Source organism: Condylostylus longicornis, unplaced genomic scaffold (genome assembly GCF_029603195.1).
Source record: "Condylostylus longicornis isolate FDR11 unplaced genomic scaffold, ASM2960319v2 ptg000049l, whole genome shotgun sequence".
In the NCBI taxonomy this organism is placed as follows: Eukaryota; Metazoa; Arthropoda; class Insecta; order Diptera; family Dolichopodidae; genus Condylostylus; species Condylostylus longicornis.
Genome location: NW_026578018.1, coordinates 1534671 through 1545601, shown reverse-complemented (window position 1 = coordinate 1545601; position 10931 = coordinate 1534671). Strand labels below are relative to the sequence as shown.

General features: G+C 26.3%; 1 non-coding gene across 1 annotated transcript; it reads right to left on the bottom strand.

Moving 5' to 3' along the window:
- Nucleotides 1-6114: 6114 nt before the first annotated feature.
- On the bottom strand, nt 6115-6196 carry Trnas-gcu (transfer RNA serine (anticodon GCU)). The gene has a single exon. It is a non-coding gene; the product is annotated as a tRNA-Ser (tRNA).
- Nucleotides 6197-10931: the final 4735 nt, after the last annotated feature.

Genomic DNA, 10931 nt, shown 5'->3' with positions numbered 1-10931 from the left:
GACCACTCTTAAAAGAGATTACCTCTCTTTCAGCAAGTCAAAACAAAATTGTGCTTCTCGTCGAAATCGAAATCTAAGCAAAAATTAAGAAAAGATAACAACACTTTTCTTTGGTTGGGTTTCACTGCTTGATTCTTGAAATAAATGGAAGCATTCTTCATTTATAAACCAAATACCTGTATAATATTTGTATGAGACAGTGTCCTTCAGTTGTTTACAATACATAATTTAATTAATTGCTGAAAAATTGTCAAAAGTTGTTTCTAATTCGACTCATCTATGTTAAAAATTGAAAAATTCAATTTAATTGCTAAAAAATTAGGAAAAATTAAATAAAATGGACGTACGTATGTATTTTCTTTAAAAAAAAAATCAATATTTCCTTAATAAATTGTTAAACTCATTATGAATTTTAGTTATGAGAAATTTTGCAAGATGGCGATTTATTGCAATAAATGTCTAATTTAAGCACAATTTTTTTTGTGATTGTATGCTCAATTTTTTGTAAAATATTTTAAAATTTTACTCAATTCAATTTTGTATGACGGCAAAAATAGAACTCTATTCAACTCTATCCAATTCCTATCAAACAAAATTAATGAACATAATGTTTGACAGCAATTATAAACAAGACAATTCTTTGTTGGTCTTTGAGTCATGGTACTCTGAAATAGTGTTTTATTTGGCCCATCCTAATTTATATTTTATTTACAATTTTAATAAAAAAAAACTGGAAAAAATAAGGAACACATCATACCTATGTGTATTTTTTTATAAATATTTTCCATATAGAATTTTATTATTTTTGCAAGAATGCATGCTGCATGCGAACTGATTACGTCGATTTTCTTTATTTTATTATTTTTTTAAATTTAATTTTCTTATTTTCATTTATTTTCCTTGATTCCTTATTGAACTTGAGTTGTTTCATGTTTTTCAATATTGTTATTTTCTTTAATAAGAATTGAAAATTAAAGAAAAACAAAAAAAACACATGCACTGCACGACCAACTCTAAATTCAATTTTTAATAAAAGGAAGAAAAATATGGAGATGTGTGTTTGTATGTATATTTATAAAATAATAATGGTAATTTTCAATAAAAAAATCAGGAACAGAAAAATCAATATAACATTTTTATATTGAATTTTTTGTTTCATTCAGAAATTTTAACTACTTCTCTATTTTGTATTAAAGACGATATTGTATAACAATGTTTGTGTATTAAATTTTTTGGTAATATTTTAACAAATTGTAGATTTACCGAATCGATTCGTTAAGTTTCGAAATCATTTTGATTCGTTAAGTTTCGAAATTATTTCGAAATTTCCTTGCAATATTAATTGAATGTTGTTTAACACTTACAATAAATATGCAATTAGAAAAATACATTCTTTTTTCTTTCAAGAATGTTATTAACGGTTTATAAAGAACGACTGAATTTGAAGAAGGCATCAAATTAAAGGAAAAGACTCCTTTTTTATGTGCAAGCGAAAGAATGGATTACATGAAAAGTAAAGTTTGTCGTCTCTTGTCACTGAATGTGGAATTGGTCGTGAGACGACTATTAGACAAACAAAACGGCTGTATATCGATATGAATCACAAAAGGGTCTATGCCTGAATATGAAAGAAGTTGTGCTCATAATATTGTCTTACTACTATGAATACAACGTCTTGCTTGTCAACACAACACAAAATATCGTAAAAAAATGAGAGAGAATGTAATGCGATATGCGTGCTTTCATCTTATTTGATTTAAGTTTTAAATAAAATATAATTGTTGAAATTTGAAATTACCATCAGAAATTCGCATCTATTTTTAACCCAAATATAGTGTTGCTGTAATTCATAAGCAACTCTTTCAAGTTCCATAAGATTTTGACCCGATTATTAATTCGATAAAATTTTATTTGAAAAATTGCACTACAGCGCTTAAGAGCTCTTAATGTCTTTATTCACGTTTTCTAGAAAGAAAACGTTTTCTAAAAATAAAAACAAAAATTTTGGAATAATTTTGTTTTTTAATTCATTTATTATTGATATCGTGAAATTTTTTGCTTAAAATGGTTAACAAAAATTTAATTTTTTATTAAAATGCTAGCTATTTTCCAAAATTTTAATAAGTTTTGTTTCAGTTTTGTAAATAATTCCCGGAATTAAAAAATTTTAAAAGCGTAATTTTAATGCATAACTATACTTGTTGTGTAAGAGTCCAAGTAAATCGCCAAGCGTTATATTGTGCAAGTGAAGAAAGCTGTGTTTTACTGCACATCTAAGAGATCTAGATTAATTTTAGGATTGAATTTGCAACTTGAACGTGAGGGTTCTTAGAAAATGAATAGAGGAAATTTTATAAATTAAATTATTCGTTCATTTACTGCATTCATTAATTTTGGAAATATTTAGTGATATTTCAGCCATAAATGAAATTTTCACCATATTACTCTTCAATTATAAAACGAATAAGGTCTTAATTTTAATATCTATAAAAATTTGTGAAAAAATCATAATAAGAGAAAAAAGAAAGGGCCGTAAAATTTAATTTTTATTTTTTGTTTAAAATTCTTGTATGTAGAAGTAATAAATTTTAAAGAGGTCATTTTATGATTTTCAATACAAAATAAACCCCGTTATAAACGTCAATATCAAGTTTTATTTTTGCAAACATAGTTGCACATATTGTTATACATACAATGTATGATTATCGTAAGGAATATGCACATGTGTTATAAATGTATGATATGCGAGTTGTTCGATAATTTTTTGGTGTAAATTCTGTAATTATTTTAACATCCTTCTGTAATACAAGCAAATAAAAATAATACAAAATGTGTTCTCATATTATGTGAGTAAACTTACATAAAAATATTATGCAAATTTAAAAACAATATTTAAGGTTGGCTCTCTTTCACTTGTCTGTCTGCTTTATTAAAATATTCTATTCAATCAAATTACCAGTAAGATATTTTGTAATTTGCCAATGATCTTTTATTCTTAAATTGATAATAATCCGCATTTTTCAAATTTGATTGAAGTTAAAACTCTCTAGGTTTCGAGTAGTTATTATTCGAAATTTAATTGTTCATATGGATGTCAATAAAAAGGACTGTAGTCAAACTTTGAAAAGTGGCAAAAAAAGATTATAACACCTAGTCAGAAAAATAGTTCAAATGAAATGTGCCTTATTCCAAACCTGAGGGCAAAATTTGTTTTCCTTTTTCTTCGCACATCGAAGTTAAAAAACAAGGCATAGTTGAGCACAAAAAAACAAAAATTTTACTGAAAGTTTGTGCCCCGTTTTTTTTTTTTGTTGAAGATTCCTTCCAAAGATTCCATATAACTTGGTTTGGCACACAATTGACTTCTATTCAATAATTTTTGTTTTTTTCATTTTGAAATTCTTTTTTGCCTTCGTCATTAAATTTCAGAAAAAAAACTGTTTTTTTTTTTTTGTCTTTTTGGTTGATTTAATTTTTCTTTTAATTTTTTCATTCCCCTTGAATTTACTTTTTTGTTGTTTGTGGAGAAAAATAAAAAAACCCATTAAAAAAAATCTTTCAACACACCATAACAAGATATTGGCCACGGTTCATCCTTCTAAGGAATTTTTTTTTTGAAGTTTTTATTTTATTTTCGTTTTTATTTTATTAAAAAACAAAAATGCACTAAAAAAATAAAATCGACCACTATATACAAAAAAAAAATATATAGTGTAAAAGGATTGGCTTTAGGCCTTCAAATTGGTACAAAAAAAAAAAAAATTGGAAGAAAAAAATAACAGGAATAAACCGAAGAACGAAATAAAACACTGCCAAACGGTGCGTTGTGAAGTGATGATAACAGTCCAAAGTGATTTCGATGACAATGATAATTATAAATTTCTTAAATCAAATTGATTTCTCTAAAAATGTAACTAAAGAAAAAGGTGCTGAATTGCGCCTACAGATATGCAAATTTCATGTTAACATTGTTTTAGGGTAATAAAAACATAAAACAGTAGCTAGAGTGTGAAGAGAACTACAAAAACAAGAACTATGGAAGAACAGTTTGGCGTCAGAAATTCAAAAATTGTCATATTTAAAGGAGTTTATATGCTTCGGCAGTATAGAAATTCCCAATGGCAATACAGCACCTACTTGTAAAATTATAATATAGTTTATTTTTATTTTAAGGGTATATGGCAATGCAGATAGCAATTAAGTAAATTAGTATTCATAAATTAGTTGTTCATATTTATTCCAGCAGATGGTCTAAATTTTTAATATGCCAAATTATTATGGTTAGTTTTTAACCCATAGAGCAGTTTTCAAAAAATTTTAACGTGATATGTTAAAAACCCAAAATATGCTTTAGTTTAGCTGATTTGTTTAATGTAAAGACACATTAAGGGTTAAGAATTTAATTTGCAATATTTTGAATTTTAAAAAATTTCTATATCAACTATTGCCATTTGGTTGGACAAACTTTTCTAAAGTGTACAATTATTTCTCTCATTATTTTTCTTCTTTTTGGGGAAAAAAAGAAACTTATTGAATTCGTCATAATATAAAGGAGAAGGAAATAATTTTTAAAAGATCTCAAACATGATACAAAACATACGTTTCATTCGTATACGTTTTGTATAACAACAATATTGATGGTTAGTTGATTTGATTTTGAGAGGGTCTCGTGCATCATGAATAAATTTTCTTTTTTTGATTTGCCAAAAAGGAGAAGATTGAAAAGAATTCTTTAAATGGATTTTGCAATCTTTTATTTTTTTTTGTTTTTTTAAATTTTATAGAATTTTAAAACATAAAATTTAAATAAGATCACATTTTGAGATTTTGGTGTAATTTTAAATTCCTTCTTTTCTTTTTCATCATTTCCCATTGTATAATTTGGTTATTTTAACATGTATATAATAAAGTTGAATGGGTAGTTCCATGAAATGGTGGTTAACTTAAATAAAGATCACATTTTTCTTAAACTTGTCTTCCTTTTTAGTCGCAAAAATTTGTATTTTCTGTATTTTCTGTACAATTAGGATTGAAGTTTTTGTTTCAGTTTGTTATAGACACTTTTTTTTTTTGACATCTTGCTTTCCGTCAAAAAATACATATACATATATTGTTAATTTTTTAAGTATTAGGTGTCAATAAAATTATTTTGTTAATTTATTTTCTCTTTATTTTGTTTTTCCTGTCATTATTTTGATTGAATCGAAAAGTAAAAATGTTATTTTGGTCTTCACTTTTTTTTTCGAAAATAATGCTCAATTCTACGTTTCTAAGAGATTGGGTCGGGTCGTATGTACATATATTTCATTTTTGTTTTGTACTTTGCATATTCCATAATTTTTAATGTTGTGATAGAGACAAAATAAAAAAAAGATTTCATGCTATAGCGTTGATGTCGCTCCCGTCGTACATGGTCGGACCATTATTTGTTATTTAATTGCGCGAATTCAAACAAAATTTGCTTTTGCCAACATGATTCTATTTATACTACAAATGACATGACTTCATAACATTGTCTTAGCTAGTTATGAACGATGCCGGAAATACAGTAAAAGTTCCGACAGAAAATGTAATAATTCGTTCTATTTTCGACATATTTAAAATAAGTTCAAACTTTTGACTTTACCATTCATAATTTCTAAGACATAATCAGCTCTTAGGAAAAATGTAACGAGCCTGAGTATTTCAAATATGTTAATCTAATGCAACTCTTCCATATTGCATGTAATCGGATTCTTTTATTATATGTATGTTGTATACATGCAACTATCATGACTGGTTAATACAGGAATAATTGTTTAGACTGCAGAAGTGCATGAAAATTTTTTTTTTAGTATCCTTCTTGTTTTAAAACTATTTGATAGGATTTTTATGAAGTTATAAGAAATTATTTTTACTAAATTTCTAATAAGAAACTGGGATTCATATTAAAACTCATTACATATTCATTATTGTTGAAGTATTGCCATTATACGCTAATAAAATTGCATATTTAAAGCATAAATTAAAAAATTATAAATTCCTTACCGAGAATTAAAAAAGGTTTTCGCAAGAACATTCTTGAATTAAGTTTTTCAAAAGAAAATAATAAAATAAAAAAAAAAAAAAAAATTCCGACGAGGATGGGATTCGAACCCACGCGTGCAGAGCACATTGGATTAGCAGTCCAACGCCTTAACCACTCGGCCACCTCGTCTTCTTATTTAGACTTATTTTATTACCTCTTTCATGCTTTCATGCTTGCATCATCTAGCTGTCTTATTTTTGTTTTATTTGTTTTTATTCTGCTATGATAAAAATTTTGTACAAGTATGGCTTCCAAATAAGTTAAGAATTATTTATTCTTTTTATTAAAAATTATTTATTCTTTTTGTCTCGTATTGACAATAAAAATTCATTTTATTGAACACTTGTGAACATAAAAATTAAAAATGATATTTTTTTTCCAAATTTATAAATTGAGAACAGTTGTTAGTCGAGACTAATCAAAAAATCGGATTTGAACAGCTCGGATGAGGTACAATGAACTTAAATTTTTTTGTGTTAAAAAATCTATTACGAGTATATAGGACTAGTTCTTAATATTAGTAGTTCTACTTTTCTAATTAAACCATTTTATTTGCTCATGCATTGTATGTGTGACTGTCTTGTTGTTATTTTGTCAGAAATACTTTCGAATCACTGTATGATTTGGCTTCCTTCTGCAGATTGCGAGGTATTTTCTTTACAACGAATATATTCATGGAACATTTTGTATGTATGCCTAAAAAACTCAACTTATCTACCTTGTGAAGATTATTTCATAGAGTTTCGACAGCAGTTTTGGTAAAACTTATACTTCAAGTGTTTAACTAAAATTTGTTGTCAGGGATTTTTCCTCTCACTTCAGTTTAACTGTGGCACAGTTTAAAGAATGATTGAAAGTTATTGTTTTTTTTAAGCAAATTTATTCAACCAGGATAATTTAGGGAATATTAAAAAATCATACTTCTTTTATGAATCAAACATTTGCATTCACAAAGAAGGATCGGAATACAGAAGTCTCCCTCCTCCCCACATCATTCATTTATACCCATTCTTCCTTAAGTTTTCCTTTAATCGACATTGACATCACAAGACATAATAATGGTCACGTTGTAACATAATGTTTCGGCTGTTTCCTTGCCATTTCTTTCTTCAGTGCTAGTTGTTTCAGATACGGATATTCAATGAATTTATTCATATTGAGGTGACAACATATACATATAAATTTATATATTTTATTAAATTATTTCAAAAGTAAAAAAATTGAACTTAATAAATATTTTTTTTAAATAAATTTTTACTGTCGCGTTGCTCTGCACATTTATAAAGTACCTAATGTACTTATTCATATTTTTCTATTCTAATCTATTCTATCTACTTCACCGTATAGATACACACATTAATATGTACGTATGTATAATATAATATTTGTACATGGCTCAAAAATACACAATATTTACGAATACTGTCTACATACAACTGCTTTAGTGTTGCTTACCTTAAATTTTTAAGTAGAAAAAAAAACAGAATTTGTTATCACCCCACCACAATAAACAGCTTTACCTAATATTGAATTTATTATTGTATACACAAACTATATTTACATACATATATGTACATACCTTATGAAGGTACCCTAAAACAAAGGTTTGAACGATTGAATTTAATTTTTTCCATTAAACTTTTTATTATCATGATTAAATATATATGTACATATGTATGTACTCAAAGGCTATAAATATATCTACCAATTATTGTCAATATCAAAATACCTTTTATCTACATATGTATATATGTATGTTTATGTGTATTAATTCGTTAAAGATAACTTACTATAATGTTTAAAGTATATTTGTGCACAAGTACAATTGTGTGTTAATGTAGAATAATGCCAGTAGCGACAATAGTGACGCCGTAATGTCTCGTATGATCATCAGTTTTTTTTTACGTTTTTGCTTTAATTTTTTTTTGTTTTTTTCGGAAAACAAACTTATGTTGATGTTTTTTTACTCTAATATTAATAAAAAAAAAAAAAAAATAAAGTTACCATATGTTTTGAATTTTTTAAATGGGGACAATGCATACATATTTTTTTAAACCGATCTAAATTGTATTATAGAAATGGTATTTTAAGAGTAATTGTGACGCTATTTTAAAATTATAAGCATGTTTAAAAGATATATTAAGAAAAAATCTCAAACTGTTCCTCTAGAGATTCTCTAAAGACTTAAAACTTCAGTTATTTGGTGGAGAATATTGTGAAGGTTTGGCGTCAGAAGATCTACATTAGTTAAGAAATTCAATAGAAAGTGATCGTTTTTAAATGATCGATCGTCGCTCTTGAACAATATATGGCTGAACGTTATGAAAAAGAACTAATAATTCGATATTTATTATTGAAAACGCAAATCCATTAATTCCATGATAAATAATTATTGTAATTTGTTGATTTTAGCGATCAATGAAAGGATCAGATAACGCTCACTTAATGATTTTATTTCCCTTTTTCTTGTGTACTTTTCGATGGTCTCTCTAATTTTCAGTCATATTATAATAAAAATGTGCTTTGGCATGATAAAACATATATCCATATACTTTTACATAAATGTATGTATATACAAGTAAGGTTCTCATGTACTTTTTTTTTTTGGGTAGAAAAAGAAGAATTACGTTTGGAGTTATTTCTCTTTTTGTTTTTACTGGGTTGAATATTTTTCAAATTTTTTTGGTTAATTTTTTTTATTTTGAACTCTCTGGAACAAACAAAACCACATTGTTATTTTCTTATAGATTGTATAGTGAATTGTAAACCCAGTGAGCATCATAATGTACATACATATGTATGTATGTACATCAAATATGCATACCTAATGTTTGAACGGCATTATTATTGTGAAGTTGATTCAGTATTGTATTGTAAGCTATATGCACATTCACTGCACATACACCCCTACATAAATGTACATACATAATTATATGAATTTATATAACATTTATGCCATGGTATTTTTTTATGAAATTTCTATGACCAAAAAGATAAGATGAATTTCCATGAAAAGATCTTTAAGTGCCAATACTGAATTGCCAGTATTTCCTTTCTTATTTTGGTTTTTTTTTCCATGAAATCTCGTATATTTTTTTTGCCATTAATTTTATTTCTGAATTTATTTTGGTTCTTCTTCTTTTTATTTTGTATTTTCTTTTTTAGATCCTTTATTTGGGTAAGTGCAGCCAGTACATAGATTTTGGAAATGGGCAATAACAACTTAAGATTTAAGAAGATATTTTTTTTTTTTTATTTTTCGTATTCTGTTTTTGAGTTTTCGATATATGTGTATGCTATGTGTTTTGGTTTTAATCCAAGCAATCGTTTTATTTTTTTAATATTTTGTTGAATGTATTGATGCGAACATAAGACCAGTTTTTAATATTAATAAGATCTCGTTTTATGTTGAGGAACGGATTGGTTTTTATTGTAATATGAATTTTGGACTTTTTAATTTTTTCAATTTTTGGTGAAATTAATAAAATATAAATTAATAAGATATACCGACCACCTTTATATGCTTGTACTATTCATTGCGTCAAATCGGGTCACGTTGTGACATCTTATAGTTGATACTAGATTCGCTCTTGTAGAAGCTCTCAAACGAGCTTGCGAACTACAAAGATGTAAATTAAAACAGCACTCGTCAATAAATATCAACTTTTCGTAGTTTTGTGGGGTCCGTCGCGTAAATTCCCTCGCATATATTTGTGGTAGCTCTAAAGTGCGTGTGTTATTCATACGGTTTAGCTCCTCTGACGCTAAATTAAGTGTTATTTTTAGTGTCCTTAATCCTTCGAAAATGGGTGTTAAGGATAATTATATTTGATGGCTGTTAAGGATAACTTTTAATATTTTTCAGGGTAATACCGGGATACCGTTCCATTAGTCTTTCAATACTATCAAAAATTCTTGCTGTCAGTTTTTTTGCCTGGCTTGGGGAGGCCAAGCTTTTCGACCAATATTTTCTCACATATTTTTTTTCATTTTTAATTATTGATTTGACTGTATTATTATTGATTTCGTCTATTGACGATATCACCGCAACCTCTTTAATAGTCTTTCCTTATTCGTATAGTTTAATGAGTAAAAGCTTCATGTCTTTTGTAGTTTTTGCATTTTTGTTGATTAATCTTCTGTGAGTAACACTATATTTGTGCTAGGAATTGCTTCATCTAGTTGGTTTCTGGTTGAGTTCTCACAATTCAAAGCTTTACACAATAAAATAATCTTTTTCAGAAAATGTATCCATTTTAATTAAAAATATTGATTAATTTAACGACAGAAACCTACGTATATACTACTGAATTAATAAAGTAATACTTTCAAACTGCATTAGAAGATTTATTAAAAATAAGATAAGAAATTGGAAAGATTAATAGTGGTGATGTTATTACATAATACTGATATTACCTGTTTAGCTTATGTATCAATAAATGATAACAACATTTAGACATCAAAATTATTTATTTTCAATATTATAATATTGAATACAAGGCTATGAGCAGTGTATCCGTGGTTATTTAAATTCATTATCATTACATTTATTAATTTTCATTAAATAGTTGTACTTTCTACAAAAGGTTAATTTAGAAAAAAAAAGTTTAATTTCCAGTAAATTAATTTATAAAAATTTTATCAGCATTTTGGTTAATAGCAAACGGCACCGCCCTAAATATTTGTTATTAATTACATAATAAAAAAATTAAATTGATTCAAATTTAATTCAAAAGATTTAAAGTCTTAATTTGAATTAAACATAATAACATTATCAAATTTTTTTAATTTTTTTGTATAAGAAATTTAAAAGTATTCTTTATTGCCTTATATGGAAATTTTTTAATGACTAACAATAAAAGTT